This window comes from Solanum pennellii, chromosome 12, assembly GCF_001406875.1.
Source record: "Solanum pennellii chromosome 12, SPENNV200".
Taxonomy (NCBI): Eukaryota; Viridiplantae; Streptophyta; class Magnoliopsida; order Solanales; family Solanaceae; genus Solanum; species Solanum pennellii.
The window spans coordinates 66,640,342-66,653,891 of NC_028648.1; the positions used below are offsets into that span (position 1 = coordinate 66,640,342).

Genomic DNA, 13,550 nt, shown 5'->3' on the forward strand with positions numbered 1-13,550 from the left:
TGTGTACAAGCAAATACGTATACTTGTATACAATTGAATGAGTGTCGTCAAGACTATTTCAGGTGATAATATGGTTCTCCCAGACTAGTAATTTTAAAGCACCACATAAGTCACAAAATTATCATATGTAGAGTGTCATGTTAAGATTATTTCAGGTGTTAATATGATTCTCCCAGACTAGTAATTTTAGACCCTATTTCCTCTAGCATGTGTGTATTCATGCTTGGCACATTTCACTCTGAGGGAGTCAAAAATTGGGTCACATGACAACCTGGTACCCCCCACCCCCACCCTCCTCTACTAGTATCGCATCCCATTAGTATATGTGTTGATCGTTGATTACATGCTTTCTCTATATTTTATCTTTACTTAGTTTTATTCACACATTATTAATAAATGTATTTTATCTTAGATATTGTTCTCTTCGATAATAATTGGTATTACAAAAAATTGCTTAATTTGTGGTGGTTAACTTGTGTGAGTATTTAGAAGTCTCATTTATAATTCATTTTGTGACGTTTTATTTTGATCCCACATTATAAAATAATTATGGTGATTCTATTAAGGAGGTTACGTTTTATTTTAATCCGACATTATAAAAAATTTATGGTGATTTTACTAAGGAGGTTAGAAAATCCCACAATTTAATATTTTTTTGGCGATTATCGAACTCCAAAAATTAAATAAATTCGTTATTTATATATATAATATTATACATTCGATATTGGAAGTTAATATCATCATATACCACACCCTACTCCTACTTCATTTTGACAAATTTTTTTTACTTTGTAGATAAAATTTCACTTTAACACTTTATCTTATATAGTACACCCTCCGTCCTATTTAATGTGAGGTAGTTTGATTCTGTACAGAATTTTAAAAAATTAAAATTTTTAAAATTTGTGGTACAAAATGAATGAGAAAATTTGTGTAGCTGTAAATCATTTCATTAATGGTAAAATAGACATTTCAGAGTTAATTGTTATTTAATATAGAAATTTGTCATTTATTTTGAAACATACTAAAATAGAAAATAAGTTACATAAAATGAGACACATGAAGTAATACTTTAATTTGTATTAATTAGTGATTTTGGCTATTTCATAACACAAAAGTTTAATTTTTTAACTACGAAATCAATAGGCGGATCCAGGATTTGCAGACTATGGGTGTCATATCATTATGTTCATCAAATTGATCAAATACTAATCTATTGTTGGCCTTGTAAATAGCGACTTGGGACGAATTTGTTCAATTATTCATCTTTTCAGTCTATGACCATAAATAAATTCAAAAAAAAAAAACTATGATAATTTGTACAAAGAATATCTTTTACCAGTAATATTAGTATAATATAAAATAAATAAATAAATAAATATATCATTTATTTATAATTGCACTCGGCAAGTTTTCTTATTCTAAAAACACTTATCGGTGATATAATTATTTAGATTTATAAATACTTCACGTTCTAGACAAACTAAATATAAAGCGGTCGAAGAATTTCACATACATAATTTCAATAACAGAGACGAAGTATTGGCTCACACTAACTGACAATCTAAAAAGGCAAATGAAAATCAAATTTGATTTCGGTATGATTTTTATGTTATCATTTATCATAATATGTATTTTATTTATAAGTTAAAACCTATAGTTATAAATCATCATAATCCAAATTATTTTTTCATTTGCATCGAAATAATTTAAATAATAAAACAAAGAGTATGAAAAGCTCATTATCGAGTTTCTGAAATTTGGATAAAGAGAGGAGCTAGAAAGAATTAGTTGAAAGAAGGAAAATATTACTCCCCATACTAATTACCACCTTCAAAATTTATCGTCTAAAATAAATTTTAAATATTTGTGTGAATATAAATTATTCATTTAGATTAAAATAATAGTTTAAAGCTAAAAAGTTTTAATAATAAAAAGATTATATTTTTGGTAATAGACTAAAAAGAAAGTGTATCACATAAATTTCAAATAAAGAAAATACGTAATATTTTATGCTTAAAATAGAAAAGGAAGGGGAAAAAATCACTAAAAATTACAACAAATTTTCTTTAGCAAAAATCAAGTTTATTACTTTTACAACTTGATACCAGTTGATTTCACATGGCCTAATAAAATCTTTTTGTGCTGCCTTTTTAGCAAAAGAAACAGAAAATACAGCACAAAAGAATTTATATAAAAATTTGCACTATTCTGGGATCGAATCTGCGACAGTGAAGCCAAAAACTTGACCTCTCACCACGGGCACCATGAACATACTTATCATAGGGATGGCAAATTTTATATATATCATATATATTACACACACACACACACACATATATATATATATATATATATACGAAGTTTCAACCGAGTTCACTGGATGCCGTGGCACCTCCTCCCTTACACATAGATCCGCCCTTGATGAAATCTAAGAAAAATATCTATAGAACTGTGTGCCAAATCATTAGTCATATGCATTTATATTTAATTTGTTTGTATTTAAACTTTATTTATGCATTTATATTTAATTTGTTTGTATTTTAACTTTAGTTAAGCTTTTATAGTATTAGTTTGATTTTTTAAGATGAAACATTTTAATTATTAGTTATTGCAAATCAATAAAAAATTAAAAATAAGAGCTTGTTCTATGTACTAGAAAAATTCTTTTACCTTTTATTGGAACCAGACACAATAAAATTTTATACAGCTCCTTCCAAAATATTTAAAAAGCCTAAAAAGTAAAAACTATAATTAATTCCCCCTTAAATCCTTTCAAATCCAATCAAATATAAAATAACCACCCCTCCTTCCCAAATCCCACCCATTCTATTAATTCTTCTTCCCGTAAACCCATTTCTTTGTCCCCTCTCCTTTAGCCCTTTGCCTCTCACTCTTCTTTACTTTTTTTTTCATTTCATTTTTTTTGTGTGTGAAAGTGTTAATTTTTAAAGAAAATATAAAGTTAATTCTCTATAAGAACTTAAAATCTATATTATTATTTAATTTAGAGGAATTTTGTATTTTGCAAGTTGTAAAATTTAATGTATCAATATTTTTACAAATTGCAGGACTTTTTCAAATTCTCATCACGTTGTAAAATCATCTGTACTTAATCTTTGATTGATTTATGGTAAGCATCATTTTTTTTTTGTTTGGTTAAAGATCATGTATTCATTTATTCTTGATTGGATTTGAATATAACAAATTAAAGGACGATTTTGCATATTAGATTATGATCTACATCAATACAACTTAATTATTCAATATGGTAAATTGTTGAAGTCATCATTACTTTTTTTGCTAATTGAAAGAAAAAAATAAGGTTTTGGAAGAAATTCTAACTTAAAAATTTGTGAAGCTTATGATTATAAATTTGTTTAATGTAATTTGATTTGCTTTAAATGTGTTTTTTAGTTAAATTATTCATTATTTTGAAGGCTTGATGAAAATCAAATTCCACGTTTATTATTAGAATAATAATAACAATAATTTATTATTATTATTTGGTAACACTCCACAAATCAAATTATATATTTATATTAATCACATATCATCACAATTTTAAATCCACACAAATTTGATTCTTATAATATTAAAATCATATTGTGAAGGTTAAAGATATGACAAACTTATACTAAAAAAACCTCCACATATTTAAAAGTCATTTTGCGGGGAGCGTCGTAAAGGTTTACTAAAACTACTGCAAATATGCTCGTGACAATGATAATTGTAGCGGTATAAGAAATCGCCACATTTTAATTAGTGACATCCCTAAATCGCCATAAATAGAAAAACTAACCCCCAAGAATTGAGCATTTTTTGTAGTGGTTGTGTATTACTATTAGTAACATAAATGGTTGGTTGCCACAACAAGATTAGTAGGTATAACCATAAAATATCACAAGCCTAAAAATACCCTTTGAGTCGATCCTCAAATAATGCCCTAAGTCTTTTCTTCACTATACAATTTAACTTTAAACATAAAATATCACTCAAATTGAAGAAATCCTCCATGAGAATCCCTGCCCCTTCATATCGCGTTCACTGTCAATCCTTATCGTTTTCCAATCACCATTCCTTTCCCACAAAAAAAGTCTGAAATCCAATTTGTTCATTTATCCAAAAGCTAAGAAAAAATCTAGAATAATTATGGGATGATAAATACTTACAAATCGTAAATTAAGATATACTAATCATATCTCGATTATTCATCAGGTATGCAATTATTATATTCTATATACATGCAGTATCTTTTGTATCACATAACATATGTTTCTAAAAGTAAGAGAAATAAAATATGTACAACTAAAAATAAAGATTCAACTTGGACCAAAAATTTGATAAAACAACTTATTAACCGAACAATGTTAGTTCATCTTTCCAACAAAATAGAATAACAGTCATAAATGATTGAAATAAAAAGTACAATAACATTAAATGGAAAGAAAATGCAACAAATTAACACACACACTATGAAAAGAGAACTCAAATAAACAATGATAGAACATTATAAATATTACATTCTCAATCGAGGTCCTTGGAATGTCCATCATCTTCAATATTGACGTCATTGCCTTCTTTTTGTGCAGACTCTACACCGCTCCCATCCCCTAATGTAGCTATAGTATGAATAAACCACGGGTCATTGAATGATTCTTCCATTGGACTTGCTGATAAGGTAATGTTTTCTTTGTTGGATGGAGGATTTGGAGCCTGGTTAAGTTCTTTCTTTCTTTCATCAAGTTTAGCCATTTTTGCAGCAAACAACTTTAACAAACCTTTCAATTCTCTAGCATCAAGTTCATCAATACTTTTTCCCTCCACTAGTTGGTTGAAGAGAATTTCCATTTCTTTCGCCTCATTCATTTTCTCTAATTTGCTAATTTGTTCTTCTTTCTTATCAACTTTCTTTTGAAGATAGTCTTCATGTGTGACCAACTTTGACAGCCTTTTGAATTCACTAAAACTTAAATACCTCGTCAAGACTTCCTGAGCCAGACTTGGGGATTTCCAAGTAATGGGTTGGATTTTTCCTGGCCTAAAAATAATTATGGCGGCTTCTACGTCACACGAAATAGATAGCTCTTATACTTTCTTGAACAAACTTTTTACTATTTTATCTAAGATGGAATTTCTCACATTTTCACTGTACTTTGTAGTATCTCTCAACCTTTTTGTAGCCATATTTGATGCTCAAACAAAAAAAAAATATTTTCCTTTGGAGTAGAATATATAAAACATGAAGAGATGTGTGACTTTTATAGTTGACAAACATGGACTGTCAATATAGTCAAATCAAGAACTTTCATAGTTTAGGTTCCAAAATTTAAATAATTTGATTACTGTAATCTGATTTTAAGGAAATTATTATTTTTTTTCCTTAAAAGGATGAAAATTGTTAATTTCATATTGAAACGGACAGTCATATTCCATGATTCTTTTTGGAGGTAGAAAACACAATAATTAACATTTTACATAGGCATATTTGGTAGAAAATGTTTGTAGAAAATATGCTTTATTCCAAAAGACGTTGCATATCCTATAAAAAAAATGCCTCATATTTCAAAATTTCGATCGATTAAAAAAATATATGAGAAGTTTACGTCAAGAATGACGTAGGAAAATATATGAGTACTTCTTATTAATTATAATATTTTTTTCTTTAAATATTGACAATAATATACCAATTGAAGTAATTTTTATATATGGGATGAGAATTACTAAAGAAGAATGATTCCTTTTTCACAATTAAGAACTGTGATGACTCAAAATCTAAGGCATGATGGCACTTGCACTATCCCATTGAAAGGTAATCCAATCCTCAACCAAAATTAATATGAATCAACTATACAGAAATAATAACATTAGCAAAATCAAGTCTATAAACTCAAAGCTTTCATAAATATAATAGAAGTGTGAAGGTTAAAAAAAAAGACCCAGTGTTACTAGCAGTTCAAGAGCATCAAATTAAGTACATATACTTCAAAATATAGGACTATCTAAAGTTTTGAAAAATAGGTAAAGGAGATAGAGGAAGATAAATTTTCTCCAAATGAACCGTAATTTTTTATGTACATAACCTCAGACAAATGAAATTCATGGGGTGGATAGGCCTAGGCAACGCATAATAAAATAAATAAAGAGTATTATAATTAAAGAACATGTGTACTTAGTTATTTGGTGTAATAAGTTGTTTTACTTTCTTCATATTTAGTAATTTTAATTTATTACGATTTTTTATGGTTGCATGTGTAGTAGGTGTAGGGACAAAGAAGAAGGAGGAGGAGGAGGAGGAAAAGAAGTTGGAAAAGGAGTAGGAGAAAAAGAAAGAGGAGGAGAAGTAGCAAAAGTAGAAGGAGAAAGAGAAGCAAAAGTGAAAGGAGAAGAAGAAGATAAATTAGAAGAATTTGGAGGAGAAAGAGAAGGGAAAGAGGAAGGAGAAGGAGAAAGAGAAGAAGTAGAAGTAGTAGTCTGATGGTGATGTTGGAATAAGTGAGATATTGCAATGTTTATGCATAAGTACTGGAATTGTCAGAAGGTGAAGTATGAGCACTTGAGGTTAAGTTATTTGACTCAAAGTCTACCCATTCTCGAGTAACAATCCGAGTGGATAGATATGAATTTCATAGTAGGATTGCCATAAACTTTCTGTACATTTGATGTTATTTGGGTCTTCATTGATAGGTTTACCAAGTCTTCTCACTTTCTTCCACTTTAGACTTTATACTTTTCTGATAGGTTTAGAGGTTGCATTAATGAGATTGTATAAATTTTCAAGGGGTGCCAGTGTCTATTATTTATGATGATGAGAATTAATTTACATAATATATTTGGAGGTTATCTTAGAAAGAAGTGGTACCTGGGTTGATCTTAGAACAACATTTAATTCGTAGACAGGCAGACAGTCCAAAAAGGACTATTTAGGATGTGGAAGATAAGGTTTGGGTTTGTGTAATTTATTTTTGAGGCATGTGGGGTGAGAATTACTAAAGAAGAATGATTCCTTTTTCACAATTAAGAACTGTGATGACTCAAAATCTAAGGCATGATGGCACTTGCACTATCCCATTGAAAGGTAATCTAATCCTCAACCGAAATTAATATCAATCAATTATACAGAAATAATAACATTAGCAAAATCAAGTCTATAAACTCAAAGTTTTCATAGATATAATCGAAGTGCGAAGGAAAAAAAAAAAGAAGACCCAAAACTTAGTGTTACTAGTAGTTCAAGAGCATCAAACTAAATTCATATACTTCAAAATATAAGACTATCTAAAGTTGTAAAAATTAGGTAAGGAAGATAGAAGAAGATAGATTTTCTCCAAATGCAAGATAACTTTTTATATACATAACCTCAAATAAATGGAATTCTTGGGGCTTGATAGGCCTATGCAATGCATCATAAAATAAAACAAGAGTAGTATAAGTAAAGAACATGTATACTTAGTTGGTTGGTGTAATGAGTTGTTTTATTTTCTTCATATTTAGTAATTTTTATTCATTATGATTTTCTATGATTGCATGTGCAGTAGGTGTAGGGACAAAAAAGAAGGAGGAGGAGGAGGAGGAGAAAAAGAAAGAGGAAAAAGAGTAGCAGAAAAAGCATGAGGAGGAGGAGTAGCAAAAGTAGAAGGAGAAAGCAAAGCAAAAGTATAAGGAGAAGAAGCAGAAGGTGCCAAAGGAGAAGGAGAAGATGAATTGGAAGAATTTGGAGGAGCAAGAGAAGGGAAAGGGAAAGGATAAGGAGAAAGATAAGAAGTATAAGTAGTAGTCTAATGGTGATGTTGGAATAAGTGAGATATTGCAAAGTTTATGTATAAGTTCTTCAATTTTCAATAGGTTAAGTATGATCACTTGAGGTTAAGTCATTTGACTCAAAGGCTACCCATTCTCGAGTAAAGGTCGGAGTGGATAGATATGGATTTCATGATAGGATTGCCATAAATTTTCTGTACATTTGTTTTTATTTGGGTCTTCATTGATAGGTTTACCAAGTCTTCTCACTTTCTACCACTTTAGATTTTATACTTTTTTTTGATAGGTTTAGAGGTTGCATAAATGAGATTGTATAAATTTGCAAGGGGTGCCAGTGTCTACCATTTCAGATCATGACACTTAATTTACATCATATGTTTGGAAGTTATCTTAGAAAGAATTGGTGCCTGATTTGATCTTAGCACAACATTTCATTCGTAGATGGGCAGACAGTCCAAAAAGGACTATTTAGGATGTGGAAGATAAGATTTGGGCTTGTGTAATTTATTTTCGAGGTATGTGGGACTAGTTTTTGCTTTGGTTGAGATAGCATATAATAATAGCTAATGTTTGGGTATTCAAATGGCTCTATTTGAGAGATTATATAATAGGAGGTTAGTCTATCATGTGATAGTTTAATGCTTTTGAAATTAGGCCCTTAGATCACTGACTTATGGATAAAGTTTGGACAATTCAGGAGAGGCTCGTACTGCTTAGAGTAGGCATAAGGTTTATGTTGATTAGAGAGTGAGCGCCTTAGAATTTAGTTAAGATATCGAGTGTTTATGTTGGTGTAACCCATGAAAGGCATGATGAGGTTTGATCGAAAGGGAGAGCTCAACCCTAGTTTCATCAAACTTTGAGATTTTTTGCAGTTTGTTATGAATGTGGCTTATTAAGAGTTAGACTTACCTTCAACCCTTTGGTTTATTGACCTTATCTTTTATGTATCTATGTTGGGATAGTATGTTTAAATATGTCTCTCATGCTTAAGTGGAATTTGGTTCGGCATGATGAGTCTTTGATTTTCGAGGAGGGGCGTATGGTTATTCCAAGGAAGGCTACTTGGTAAGCCAATATTGATATACATACCAAATATCCTTACCTTTTTTAATCTTGGCGTACTTTTTTTTCCCTAACTTATAAGATTTAAGTTGTTTTAATAGTGGATGTTTGATAAAGTTCAAATATACTTCTTGATAAGAAATATAAAAGATCGTATGCAATATATTTACCCAACTATTACTCGGGGTCGATCCCACAAAGAATATGGAAGAATTTTATGAATAGAAAATATTTAACTTGATAGTCATTATATAAAAATGGAGGATTTTGAAGTGAAATAAAAATAAAAGAAATAAAATCTAAATTAACAAAATTAACTAGGAATGTGTTCCCATAAGTTCATAATGCCGTAATCCTACTAATAGCGATTCTCCCTAGTGTTATGCATGCAAAGTGATAAGTTATGTATCTCTAAATCCTTGATCTGGCATCTAGAGAATTTCACCCCGTACCTTGGTCCCGCTACGTATGTATAATTTACTAACCCTTTTCTTTATTTCATATTAAGCATCATAATCAATGTATGGCTTAGTTATTACTTTGCACCAATCAACACTAGCCTAATAGATAGTATATCACTAAATCTATGTTGATAATTCTTTTCTTATTAACTACCTCCTTGGTCCGGCAAGTAGCAACAAGGCGAGTTCTAGCGTTCACTCGTTAAAAAGACTTCTAAGCGAAAGAATTATCAGTACATGCAATAACTATTTGAGAATTGCTTAATTACTATTCATACTTTATTAATCGTTCATGGTTCCCATAAACCTAGTTATGGAGCTTTGCTAATCATCATCTCAATTCTCCGGCCTCCACGGCGGCTCTTATAAAGCTCCGAAGGTAAAAAAAAATTTATATTATGTCTTGTATCTTGATTCTTAGATCCCCCTAAATAATAATTTATATGTCCTATTTATAGATAAAGAAAACCCTAAATAAAATAATTGAGTCCAAGCAAATTAGGAAATCAAAACCAAAAAGGAATTGATTTCTGTATATTATTTCTGTATCTCGAATATATTGCTGCCTCCACTTCCAAATTAAGAGCCCTTTGAATAATATACACGTGGCAATAAAACTTTCAATCAATTTGATTTCAGCCGCCTTTCCATATATATATAAATATATTATTTTATTCACTTTTATCCATTAAGCTGCTTGCATGATTTCTTTCATCAACCTTTCATCTTTAATTCGTTTTAGCTTCAAACTTCTTCAATTTTTCATCAAATTAATTCTCCAAATAAAATACATAAATTAGCACAATCCATAAAATTTATGCTCAAAACGGACTAATATAAATAATAAATGTGAGGTAAATAATTATAAAAATGTGTATTTTAGCCTCACATCAACACCCCACACTTAAACTTTTGTTCGTCCTCAAGCAAGCATTAAATATCATCTTAAAAAAAATATACTAGCATTGTCATCACTTTGATTAATACAAATGACTAGGCCATATACCCATTAAGATATAAAGTAGACTTGTCAATCATTATGCAAGACATCCAAGTAAACAAGAAACCTCTAACCTCCTAACTTCGAGAAGGACTTTGAACTAATAAAATTTATGTTTGCTCGCCTACTCTCATCAAAGAAAGTTAATAACATCACCTATCTATCATGAAACAAGTGCCCTCACAAAAAAAAATAGTCCACGCACTCAATTCAAAAGATTGAATATAAAATAAGGACTTCATATCAAGAACAACTCTCACACTCACAAATAAAATTCACATGTATGCACAAGGAACCATATGCTTTCCCATTATGTACATATCCACTAATTAAGCACGCAAGAATAGAATCAAGTTGGACTTTAACATGTTTTAATGTAGGCTAGGGGATGGGTAGGAAAACTATATAATAGTGACTTCCACTTCCTTAAGCACTTTGCAATTTTTAGACTTCATCACCCATACTTTATCCTCTTTATTTTCAGCCCTATCTTCAACAATTATTTCACAAGTAATTCTCATCATCAGAAGAATGTTTCAGTCATTATTTTTTTCCCTTCATAATACCCACCCTCGACTTGCGTATTTTACATGAGTTAAGGTGCACGTTGTCCTTGGAAGGACCAGGGCCATCATCAAGGTAACATTTTTTTTATGTCACATTCCAATTATATATTTTTTTCACATTCTTTCAAAGAGGGCTTTTAAGAACTTTGTATCTATCATTGATCATGTTTTCATTCATCCATTTCTTTTTCTCAGAATTGATAATTAAAATAAGTCTATGCTATGATGCTCAAGGAAGCAAGGGGCAAAAACTAGGGATTCAACAAAATATTCAAGGGAAAAATATGGCTACCAACAAAATGCTACAAGCTCAAAAGGGATAACTAGTGATAAAATATCTGAAAAGGCTAAAATTTATTAGACAAATCAAAGAAAGCCGATTATCATCTCCTACACAAGGCAACACTTTTTTTATTTCGCTTCAATAACATGCAGAGTAAGTTCTAGACTAAGATGCAAAACATGGAATAAAGCAAATCTCACCACACACAACACAAGTGTCAATCATGATGGATCAATCCCACTTCTAAGAGAGACAAGATCCGAACAAACTATAAATTAAAATAAGCTATATACAATGTCACAACCATGAACCTAGATGTCAAAAGGTTTGCAATTTCAGTAGTAATCAAGTATTCAGAAGAAAGTACTGGTAAAATTAGGCCCAAATAGTAAGTATCATATAATTCAAAAGGGTCTTTTCTTTTCTCTCCAAAAATAATAATTAAAAAAATTATTCCTAAAATAAATAAATAAAAGACAGTCGGTTCAAAGGAACTATCCTCAGAAAAAGAACCGAAAACAAAAGCCAATGAACCCATTCTAAATAAATACTCAATAAAACAGTAAAAACTAGGAATTTATTCCTCCACCCCACACTTAAAAAGATGTTATTTCCCCAAAGCATTAAATAAAATATAAAACAAAGGTTAGAAAAACTCCCTGAGGCCTTTAGGCCTAGCTAGTAGCACGTTTTCTAAATGTATATCAAGGGTCGTCACCCCACACTTAAACTCAAACATGCTCCTTTCCCTTTATTTTGTTGGGTACTCAGACTTCGCCTAATCTGTAGAAACAAGATAAAAAAGTGATACTAATAAAATAAAATAAAAAAGTTACACTACTAATTGGGTTGCCTCCAAATAAGCGCTTAACGTCGCGGCACGACACTATCAATTTTACTATTTTCCTTTCCACTTTGAAGATATGAATTGTACCCCCAATTTTGAATTTACTTTTATGTTACGCTCAATGGGTGGTGTTACAAAATGAAAGGTTCCAAACCACAGATATCACACTATGCACTTCTTGAATCCTAAGTGAAGAATGTAATTTTTCGATGTTAGAACAATAGATTCAAGAATATAGACACAAATTTTCATCTCCATACACTATTATATAGGCTCAAATGACTCGATGATAATAATAATAAAAAGATTTAATAATAAGTAAAAAAAACTACAAGTTAAAATAAATACTAAAGATAAAATCTAAGTCATATTCCCCGACAGCGGCACCAAAATTTGATAACATTAAAATATACTTTTTGAAAAGAAATATAAATGATCGTATGCATTATATTTACCCAACTATGAGTCGGGATTCGATCCCACAGAGAATATGGAAGAATATTATCAATAGCCAATATTTAACTTGATAGTCGTTATATAAAAATGGGGGATTTTAAAGTGAAATAAAAATAAAAGAAATAAAAATAGATTTGAACTAAGTATTTATTTATATCCAAATTATTAAAAATAACTAGGAATGTGTTCCTCATAAGCTCATAATGCGGTAATCCTACTAATAGCAATTCTTTCTATTGGTATGCATGCAAAGTGATAAGTTATATATCTCTAAATCCTTGGTCCGACATCTAGAGTATTTCACCCCGTACTTTGGTCCGGCTACGTGTATATAATTTACTAACCCTTACCTTTACTTCATACTAAACATCATAATCGATTTATGATTTAATTATTACTTCGCATCAATCGACACTAGCCTATTAGACAGTATCCCACTTAATCTATGTTGATAATTTTGTTCTTATTAACTACCTCCTTGGTCCGGCAAGTAGAAACAAGGCGAGTTCTAATGCATGCACTCGTTAAAAAACTTCCAAGCAAAAGAATTATCAATTCATGCAATAACCTATTTGAGAATTGCTTAATTACTATTCATACATTGTTAATCGTTCATGGTTCCCACAAACCTAGTTGTGGAGCTTAGCTAATCATCATCTCAAAAACACAATCAAAATTTATTAAAATGAATATGCTTATGTTAATCATAAAAAGTTAAGAACAATAGCTAAACTATCTTTTTATTAATCATGAATACAAATAAATAATAAAGGAGAAGAAAGAATAAACCACAATTCTCCGGCCTCCATGGCGGCTCTTACAAAGCTCCAAAGGAAAAAAGAATATTTATATTATGTCTTGTATCTTGGTTCTTGGCCCCCCATAAATAATATATCGTCCTATTTATAGATAAAGAAAATCCTAAATAAAATAATTGAGTCCAAGCAAATTAGGAAATCAAAACCAAAAAGGAAGTGATTTCTGTAAATTATTTCTATATCTCGAATATATTGCTGCCTCCGCTTCTAAATTAAGAGCCCTTTCAATGATTGACACGTGGCAGAAAAACTTTAATCAGTTTGATTTCAGCCGCCTTTCCATATATATATAT

At 30.2% G+C, this 13,550-nt stretch overlaps 1 pseudogene; it reads right to left on the reverse strand.

Moving 5' to 3' along the window:
* Positions 1-4,527: 4,527 nt before the first annotated feature.
* LOC107007088 lies at positions 4,528-5,187 on the reverse strand (annotated as a pseudogene).
* Positions 5,188-13,550: the final 8,363 nt, after the last annotated feature.